This window comes from Coenobita brevimanus, chromosome 40, assembly GCF_032717465.1.
Source record: "Coenobita brevimanus isolate Jiangsu-jjx chromosome 40, ASM3271746v2, whole genome shotgun sequence".
NCBI classification, from domain to species: Eukaryota; Metazoa; Arthropoda; class Malacostraca; order Decapoda; family Coenobitidae; genus Coenobita; species Coenobita brevimanus.
Window position 1 is genome coordinate 27507634 of NC_136993.1, and position 11585 is coordinate 27519218.

Consider the following 11585-nt stretch of genomic DNA (forward strand, 5'->3'; position numbering starts at 1 on the left):
GTTGACATATTCAAATATCATGTAAATATTCATTAAAGACAAACTCGTAAATAGTTTGTCCTGAATGTGTGTTGGCATTGATGAGAAAAGACAAACAACTGCCTCGCTAGCCACGCTTAAGTAGATAGTCACATGCGGCTGGCTATAGCTATCCCTACTACATTATACTTTGGAGGAACATAGGGTCATATTCCATGAGGCATTGGCGATTTCGTAAAACATTCTTAAGCGCCTTTTTCCGCACATTACACATTAGTTTTCTCTGGCTGTGTGTGGAGCAAATGCCTAGTAAGCTTCAGTTTCTGCTGAATGAACTGGAAAGGGAAAGTGGCAGAAAACAAACTCAAATACCTTGAACTTTTAATACTAAATATACGTTGCCTGTGATCTGTGTTTGATTGCAATTTATCTCAGATTCAGCATCAAACACTTTGAGTCTTATGGTGTATTTTATTGATTTTTTTCCCTGCTGCTCTCAGAATTTATAATGGAGTTTTTAAGGGTCTTTCTTATTAGAGGATTATATAAGGCATATAACTTACCTTCCAGTTCAAAAAATATATTTAAAGCTAAATAAAACCATCTATTAACAGCAAGCAAGAACTTAATTGACGTTCTTGAGGTGGTGGTTACTTACGATTCTTCGAAATTTTCAGTACAAATTCAGGCTTTATTCAATTACTGGAGGTATGTGTATCAAGCAAAAGAGGGTCACAAGTTTGTTGTTACAATATATTCCATTACCATGCATCCTGCAATGGAAGAGGGTCACAAGTTTATTGTTACAATATATTCCCTTATCATGCATCGTGCAATGGTCTATAATACATGAAGAGTTCCTGAACTGTGCAGCTGGGAGAGTAAGAACAACAGGAGAAGTAAGCTTCTCCAACAATCTGACCAGGCCAAGTATCAAAATTAGCTTGACTGACTGGTCAAAATAATACTGGTGGCAAACCTGCCAGGGTCGCATGCCACCAGCACTAAGAGTCATTAAGCAACGGTAAAATGGGAGAACAAAAAGTAACTAAAATCCTATAATAAATGAGAAACTGAAATATATTAAGATAAAATAATCCCTCAAGATAATCCTGCTGTACCCACATAGGACAGAGTTTCCCCTTCCATACAACAAACACCCTCTCTTAGCACCGGAGAAAGAATGTAAGAGTCAGTCCGTCTGGTGCTCGGACATATACTGTTTGAGCAAATCCCTCAAACCGAGGCACTCCACCATCAAGTGCTGAACAGTGAAGGGGACCTAGCAAGTTTCACAGTAAGGAGGGGGAATGCCCTCCATTAAAAGGCCATCAGAGAATCGGGTGTAGCTGATGTATGAACCGCGTAAAACGGTCATCCACCCTTGAGAGAGTCCACAATATCAAAATAAGATTTTTCCAGTTGCAGGGCGAGCTAAGCTATGCAATCATTAAAGATGTGACCCTCCCCACTAACTCCAAACCCAGTAAGAGTACTTGAAACTAGAAAGAACCAGAAAGCGCATACCTCCGCCAATCCCATTGCCATTAAAAAGGATCCGGATCTGCCCCTAAATTTATTAAATTTTCTCTTGGTCCATGGCCCACCTATCTATAAAATATCGTTGAAATTCATAGAGAACTTTTTGAGTTATTGTGCCGGATACTCCGGATCTGGATCCGGATCTGTCCCAAAATTAAATAATTTCATTCTTGACTCATGGCCCATCTTTCCACACAATTTCATCAAAATCCGTTCGTAACCTTGGAAGTAAGCCTGCTAACAGACAGATAGACAGGTAGACAGACAGAAAAGCAAACAAACGCTGGGTAAAACATAAACCTCCATTTGCGGAGGTAATAATAATAGTAATGAAAGAAATGCATTCTGCTCGTGAATGCTAATCCCCCGTCAGAATATGCTGTTGGTCAAGTCCAAGATTCAGGCCATATAATGATACCCTGAAAGTTTCATGTTGATAGCTAAAGCCGTTAATGAGATCTAATGGTGCTAAAAGCGGGCGATAGAAACTAATTGACCTTTGGCAGCCAACTTAGTGACCTTAACCTTGACCCTGAGTGACCATTTTCGAACTCTTCCAAGATTTTGGCCATATATTGATACCCTGAATGTTTCATGTTGATAACTCAAGCCGTTCATTAGATATAAAGGGAAAACCACACACACACACACACACACACACACACACACACACACACACACACACAGATGCAGGCAATGGCATTATCGCTCCACCTATTAAAGGTGGGCAGTGATAATAATAATAATAATAAGAAGAAGAAGAAGAAGAAGAAGAAGAATGTTATGATGATGATGATGACGTTGACGATAACAAGGATCATGAATACGACAGCAACCATTTCAACTAACAGGCAGGTCTGTACAAACGATGGACAAAAGAATCACCAGAAGCTGCTGCTAGTGGGTGCTGGATACACCAGTGGGAGGAGCATAGGAGACAACAGGAACGGGACAGCATCTTGTCAGGACACTAAAATATCAAAACACTACATAATAGCTAGTAACGTATATATGTATTATAGAGGTTAGATGAAAGTCGTGCCTAAGTGAGAGGGCTAGAGGAAACAGCAATGCACATTCTGACTTATGAGTTTCACACACAGCACAATGAAGGAAACTCCCCAGGCTCGGGAAAGTTCCACATAGCCGTGCCCTTACACGTGACACGACCAGTTATATACAGGGGAAATGGGAGAGACATGGCAGAAGAGATTAGGAGAGAATAGAGGCACGGTGAGGAGAGGAGGAAGGAGCATGCAGGGTTAGGAATAGACTGTAGCACCAGTCGAGCAGGGCAGTACTCCCAAGGCGGATGGAAAGCTGATGACAGGGAGTGCTGGAGCTCCCGTTTCATCAGCCCTCAGGACTAGATCCTGACCATCCCCCTTTGCTGCACTTTTTCAATGTTTCAGTAACACAGCGTGTAGGCCAGCATGCTCTCCAATACAAGTTTCTCTATCATCACAAAACTACATGCACAGTACACACTACACTTCCTTTTCAAAATTAAATAAACAAAAAATGGCACAAAATAACAATGCCTCGGAGTCCCCGGGGGGGGGGGGCAGAAATGACCCTACCATCCGCCCCTCTTCTGGTAGCGACTCTTTGAGTTCCCTGGATCCACTGTCTGACTCACTTCTTGATTTCTGCAATTTTCGTGGCCTTTCCTCTAACTTTCTGTCTGTTGAACACCACTTCTCCTCCTCTAAACCTCACCTTCTCTTTCTTACTGAGACTCAGCTGTCAGAGGGAACTGACAGCAAACCCTTTTCTGTGTCCTCCTACTTTACACTCATTTCAAAGCCAAAGGTGGCTGTTGCGTACATGTACGCAACGACCTATCTTGTTCTCGTGTTCCTGAACTTGATTCTTCTGAATTCTCTACTCTCTGGCTTCGGCTTTCCTGTCATTCTCTGACTAAATATATCTGTGCTGTTTACTTACCTCCTAATTCTACTGACTATCAAAAATTCTTCAACTATCTTCTACGATGGAACACATTCTATCCATTTCTCCTTTCTCTGAAATCTCCATGCTAGGATTTTTTATGTTCACCACCACCTTTGGCTCTCCTCTCCTTTAACTGATCCACCTGGTGAACAAGCCTTCATCTTTTCTATCCTTTTTGATCTAAAGCAGCTTGTACAGCACCCAACCTGTATCCCAGACCACCTTGGAAAGAGCTCCAACATACTTGACCTCTTCCTTACAACTAATCCTTCTGCTTACACTGTTAATCTTTTCTCTCGGTTGGGCTCCCCCAGTCATGCCCTTGTTACTTTAACCTGTCCTATCGCTCCAGTACTGGCTGTGGACCCTCCAGGGAAACGTCGTCTGTGGCACTTTGGAGCTGCGGATTGGGAGGCCCTCAGGCAGTACTTTTTTTATTTTCCCTGGAATGATTATTGCTTCCATGACTGGGAGCCATCTGAATGTGCCTTGCGCATTACAGAGGTTATTCTCTGGTGCATGGAAGCATACATTCCTTTCTCATATCCTCTGACTAATGCAAGAAAGCCTTGGTTTAATCACGCTTGTTCTAATGCTGTCCGCAACTAGGAGAGGGCCAATAAAAGGTACAAGAGCCAACCCACCACCGAATCACACATTTTTATGTTTCTGCCTGGAATCGTGCCAAGTCTGTTCTTCGCTCTGAAAAAAATAATTTCATCCATTCTAAATGCTCTCAACCCCCCAACTCTAATTCTTACCGCTCCTTCTGGCACCTTGCCAAAAACCTTTCTAACAACTTTACCTCATCATCCTTCTCTCCTCTTTTCTTCTCTGATGGCTCTGTAGCTATTTTTTTACTGATAAAGCAGACCTGTTTGCTCAAACTTTCTCCTCCAATTCCAGCTTAGAAGATTCGGGTGCTGTTCCTCCCTCATTTCCCCCCTCTGACATCCTCATGGCTGACATTAAAATTTCTTCAGGTGATGTATTTCCTGCCATTACTGGCCACAATACTAACAAGGCATATGGGCCTGATGGAGTCCCTCCTGTTGTCATCAAGAACTGTGTTTCTGTGCTTTCACCCTGCCTAGGTATACTCTTTCGCCTTTGTCTTTCTACTTGTACCTTTCCTTCTTGCTGGAAGTTTCCTCTCATTCAGCCAGTCCCAAAGAAGGGTGACTGTTCCAAACCCTCTAACTATCGTCTGATTGCTTTAACATCCTGTGTTTCAAAAGTTTTTGAGTCCAATCTTAATAGAAAAATTTTTAAGCATGGTTCCTATTACAACCTTCTTTCTGATCGTCAGTATGGGTTCCGTCTGGGACGCTCCACTGACGATCTTCTCACCTACCTTTCAGATTCCTGTTCATCCTCCTTTTGGGACTTTGGTGAAAGCTTTGCCATTGCACTTGACATCTCAAAGGCTTTCGATCGAGTCTGGCATAAATCTTTAATTTCCAAACTGCCCTCTTACGGTTTCCATCCTTCTATCTGTGCCTTCATATATAGCTACCTTTCCAGTCGTTCTATAGCTGCTGTTGTAGACGGCCATCGTTCTTCTAAATCCATTAACAGTGGTGTTCTTCAGGGCTCTGTCCTATCACCAACTCTCTTACTTTTATTCATCAATGACCTTCTAAGCTGTATATCTAACCCTATCCACTCGTACACTGATGATTCCACCCTTCACCTTTCCATTCGGTTCCCGCAACGTCCATCTCAGCAGTTACTTCAGCAAACGAAGGATGAGGCTATGGCACACCTAATGTCTGACTTGGCTCGTATCTCTGACTGGGGTAAAAATAATCTTGTTGTTTTTAATGCATCAAAGAATCAGTTTTTACACCTATCAACCCGTCAAAATCTTCCACAAGAATTTCCACTAATGTTTAATAATATCCAGCTCAATCCTGCATCATACTTGAACATGCTTGGGGTTTCATTCACACGAGACTTATCTTGGAAAGATCATATTGCATCTCTTGTAAAATCTGCTTCTAAGAGATTGGGTGTGCTGAGCTGACTTCGTGCCTTCTTTACTCCTGTACAGCTGTTGACTTTATACAGGGGTTTTATTCGCCCCTGTTTAGAGTACAACTCTCATGTCTGAGGAGGCTCCCCACATACAGCTCTTCTCAACAGGGTGGAGTCAAAGGCTACTCGTCCCATCAACTCTCCTCCTCTTACTGGCTCCCTTCAACCTTTATCTCTTTGCCGCGCTGTTGCATCTTTATCTCTTTTCTATCGCTACTTCAATGATCACTGTTCCTCTGAACTGTCTGCTTGCATCCCTCCACCTCTGCAACGGGTGCGTAGAACCCGTCTAGCAACAAACTCTCATCCCTTTGCTGTCCAACTTTCTAATGCAAGAGTTAACCGTTACTCTCAGTCCTTCATTTATGCAACAGGTCAACTCTGGAACTGTCTCCCTCTGTCTGCATATCCTACTTCCTATGATCTTCCTTCTTTCAAATACAGTGTGTCCAGGTATCTCGAAATGAATGGATCTTGAATTTGGCTCTCTTTTGTATTGTTTTGTTTCTTTCTTGAAAGGAACGTTAATGCTGGCTCAGCCTTTGGTTCCTTCTTCCTCGCATAAAAAAATAAAAGAAATTAAACTGCTCTCACCGCAGTACTGCTCTTGTGAGATGCTACCTAGAAAACTCACCTCATTACTGCTCTTGTGAAATACTACCTAGAAAACTCATCTCAGTACTACTCGTGAGATATTCCCTTTGAAGAAAATAAACTGCAATCAAACCCCAGGCTCATCTTTATCTTTCTCCTGCCGTCCATGACAAGTAAAACGAACATTCTCTCCTTCGTAAAACCCCTACAAATCAACACGCTGTTACAATAGCTCGGCGACGACCAAGATATATTAACAACTATGATATATTATAATTTGGTGGCAGCAAACGTACGAACCACCTCTACCAGCCTACAGTCGAGTCTACAGTATCAAGACAGAAAACAAGTTCGAGCCACACGACACCTCACAACTTTATACTGACAGTGGCTTGACAATCTACAGTTACAATCAACCCTCCAATTTCTACGTCAGTCTACAGTCAACTTGCGCCTCACGATTTTATCAAATTCAGTATTCAGCCATGAAAATTTTATTCAGCTACGAGCATCAGTTCTACGATTCACGATAAACTACAAATATCTACGATTGTCACAAAACAACCCACATATACAAGACAACACTACATGCCTACAAGTACATCATAAAAAGTAAGAAGCAAGAAAATGAAGTACTATAAGGATAGCAGGAGGAAGGGAACTGTAGTAAGATCACTGACTCAGCTTACCGACACCCACAACCACATCGACCCCCACCTCACCCCACCATTCTCCATAACTGCTCTTCATCACCACCACCACCACAACTACCAGACTGAGGAGGCATTGATGCAGTGGTGACGGGACAGACGACGCACCAACTACCAGACAGCCCTGACCCACCACTCACTTTACCCAACATTACTTATCGCTGATCCATCACCACGGCGCTGAGTCTACCTCCTGCCTCCTAAATGGGTGTGTATACTTTACTTATATTTCCTAGAGAGCTTAAACATACAATCCTTTTTTTTTTTTGTTTATAGCTTCACAGATGAATATCATCACTATCCTATAGGGATGTATTGCTAATACAAGAGTGATGAACACTTTGCATGAGATATACAGTACAATTACCGTTTTTACAACAATCAAACTAAGTAGCACTTAAGATAGAGCTATTAAGGAGAACAGGGTTAGAAGAAACAAATACAAAAACATAAACAGGCAGTGAATGACGTGGCGACCTGAGATAGCCTTTTCACACGCCATTTATTTCTTCATTTTTCTTACCAACAAATACCGCTTCATCTATATACAAACTTATGTACATAAACCTTCTTCACTTACTGATTACTAGTACCAACTGATTACTAGTACCAACAGTAACAATTATATATATATATATATATATATATATATATATATATATATATATATATATATATATATATATATATATATATATATATATATATATATATATATATATATATATATATATATAATCATTCATTCATTTATTACTAATCATTGTCGTTATCTATACAGTTAACACATACATAAAATGTTTCGTGACAACATTCCTTAGCAAAATTTGTTTCCTAATTAGTGATTAGTGCTATTACGGGATGTTTGCAACACCACCAATTTTATTGCCAGGGAGACAGCATCTGATTTACCTAATGACGATTCACAGTTAGTAGAACAACAGGAAAACGTAACAAACACACATAGTTCTCCACGAACAAAAGATCAAGAAACAAAGATTTCTGGGAGGAGAATTGAGGATAATGATGCTTCTTGGACAGTTTTCTCTGACGTAGGAAGCGAAGATTATACATCTAGCATACACACCTATGAAAATTTACTCGATAGGGTTGACAGATCAGGAAACATAGGCCTACTCAAAAATTCCTTCCCATAAAAACTAGTGACTTCAAGTGAATTTGGCCAAACAAACACCATGGCTAGCGGATCTAACACCACAGCTCCAACTTCCCCAAAGCAGGTGTTTGTGTACCATGAGGATAAATATTTCACAAAATTCTCAGGCACAGAAAAGGACCGCATCGACGTGATGTCCCTTATTTATCAGTGTGAGGAACTTTTTGTCAATAGATATATAACAGATGAAAGTGAAAAGATACCTTTTTTTTTTTTTTTCCCCACCATGAATTAACCAAGAAAGATGCCCAGCTGGTGATCTGCTTAAATCTGATAAGCTCTTACGAGCTCAAACATATGATGAGTTTTAGACAAACTTCGTATAGAAATTTCTGGAGGTATAAATTTCTTGCCAGGTATATTTCCAGAATTACATAAGATCATGGACCTTATGAGACAACATACCACAAACACTGTCTTAGGTGAAATAACAACAGATGTGTCCACAATTAAGGGAACACTGTAAGCCACTATAGAGAACTCAAATTGGGTAACAGCTGATGGGAAGATGTCACCAATGCATGTTGTAGACATCCTTGGTAATGTAGCTATTACCTGATAGGGTATTAAAGATTGCTAAATCTGTAGCATATACCCAAGGAGTGTGTTTGTTAGATTTTATGAACGAGGTAGAGATGAACTGTAACAAAGCAGGGGTGAGTGAAATATCACAACCCAGTACAACCAGAATGAGAATTACAGTCACAGTGGCAGCCACGAACACATCTAGCACAAGTGCACAACAAAAACGATCGCGACCTGAAAACAGACAAACCAAACAACAGCTGATATCGAGGCAGCGATCTCAAACACCAGCCCACAGGCAGCCTCAAAAGTTTGCACGTAGTCCAAGCATAACCGTACCACACAAAAATCAAAATATGGAAAGTCATCTCGAGGGTCACATTCGGGAGATAGGTCCACTCTATGTTACTTTTGTGCGAATCCTGGTCGCACGAAATCTGAATGTTACTTTAAACTTAGGGAGGATCGAGACAGAGAAAAGGAGCTGCAACCATATTGCAGAAAACATAAAAACACAGGACGCTGGACGTCACACAGTAAAACAGTTGAAAGGTTAATAACTGTTTTTAAGTCGGGGGAAGGGCATGCCATGACAAAAAAAACGACGATACATAAAGAACGCCAATTCTAAAGTGCACATTGGAAGCATACTCACAAACGCTTGTGTCTTGGTGCCCGCTTGCTGTGAAGATCAAAACATTTCATTATTCTTGGATTCAGGCTCTAAAGTGAATTTAATAACACAAGAGGAATTAGAAACGATTTTTTGAAATAAGAAGAAAGTAACCTTCGTGGAGGAATCTGATTTAGACTCATATGCTGTACCTGGCAAACAAATAACTGTAAAGGGCGTGATACAGTTAGACATCAGTTTTACAGAGATTACGAGTAAAATTTCCGCTATTGTCCATATAGTAGAGAAATTAGCTATAAGAGCTGACATGTTACTGGGTTTGAGAACTATGAGGACATGAATATAGTTTTACTCCCACAAATGAATGAGATACAACATGGTAATGAATTCATAGAAGAATTTTCACCAGAACTGTCACCCAACAATGGTAGAAAATTGAAGGGAGTTGGAACTATGAAACAACTAAACAGAACTACTTAGTGTGACGAGGGTACACATGCACTCACATCATCCCTCCCATCCCGCCCATCCCCTTTGTCCAGGGACCGAGGTGACAGTAAACCCCCATCATTATTCCCTGCACATCTCGCCAATGGTGTAGTTATTCTTCCTAACTCATATATGAAAGTCACCATAAAGAGTAAATTGACGAATGGTAATGTTCATGTCTTAGAAGAATTATGTAAAGTGAACGGACTCTCGATGGAAAACGCTTACGTCAGGTAAATAACGATGGGGAAACTCATGTGTTTCTATTTAATCAGATGAATGAAGAAGTGCAGATAAAAAGGGGGACTTGCACATGCAATATATGCAATTCAGAGACATGTCCTGCTCCAATACCGGAAATAACTATAGCTGGAACTTCAAGTAAGATCAAATCTACGGACAGAATGCATAAAAGAGAATTTAATTCACTCAGGAAATTTTGATGTGGCAAATGATTTACTAGATTTATTTCAAAATCACTGACAAATGTAGCATTAACTGGAGAACATTTAGGGTGTACTAACCAGATTAAACACATGATTAAAGTACACCAGGACACACAATCAGTATATATACCAGCCTATAGGGTAGCACACTCAAATTGTACCCATGCAAATCAGTATGTTGATGAAATGCTAAAACTTGGTATTATTGAGCCATCAGTCTCCCCGTGGAATGCTCCATTATTTTTCGTGTCCAAACGAAATGGAGAAATGCGTGTGGTAGCTTATTACTGTACATTACACCAACACACAATCCCAGACTTGTTTCTTATTCCATTGTTAAATGACAACAAGCAAAATATTGGACCAGAAAATAATGTATTTTTCACAGTCGACTTGCTTAATGGCTTTTACCAAATTTCCCTTGATCAACAGTTACGCAAATACATTGCTTTCTTCACAAATACAAGGCATTATCAATATAAACGAATGCCGATGTGGTCAAGGACAGTGGCAGGCACATTCCAACGATTAATGAATTGTGTACTGTCTGGAATGCTAAGAAATGGAGTATTTGTCTACTTGGACGACATCATTTTCAGTACACACAGTAGATGAACATCTAAAGAAATGTGAACAGCTTCTACACAAGTTAGCCAATGCTGGTTTGAAAATTAAGCTGTCTAAATGCAAATTTTGCTTTAAGGAAATAAAATTATTAGGCCACAGACTACTGTAGATGCAGAGGGGACAAAATACAAGCAGTAAAGGATTTCTCTGAACCCACAAATGTAGATGAAGTAAGACAATTTTTAGGTCTGGCGAGCTATTACAGACCTTTCATAAATCATTTCTCTCATATAGCAAAACCATTATTCCATCTGCTGAAATAACATGTTGTATTTGAATGGGGAAAGGAACAAAAAATAGCATTTAATGAATTAAAAGATAAAGTTACATGTGCACCGTGCTTGGCCTATCCTAATTTCACAAAACCATTTATAATTTGCACGGATGCATCTCTTAAAGGATTAGGGGCCGTATTGATGCAAGAAGATAAGCGTGGAAAAAATCAACCAACTTCATTCACTAGCACACAAATAAAAGGTGCAGAGAAAAATTATTGCACTACAGACCTAGAGGCACTTGCAGTGGTCTTTGCATTACAAAAGTTTCAAGATTTGGTATATGATTACAAAATTCACCTATTCACCGACCGTACACCGCTAGCGGGCATGTTCCAAGAAAAACTCCTCTCTAGAAGGATAGCAAGATGGAAATGTACAGTATGGTTGAAAACTATAGTGTACATATTCACTTCGTCCAAGGCAAAACAAACTTAATCGCTGATGTACTGTTTAGGAACCCAACGACAATTCATGGCGCAACATTAGGTCTCAATGAAAATATCCCAAACTATGATGAAATCTCAAAAGCACAAAGACTTGATTCAACGTGGTCTAAATTTATATTCATGTTGGAAAATGGCGAGGACATACAAT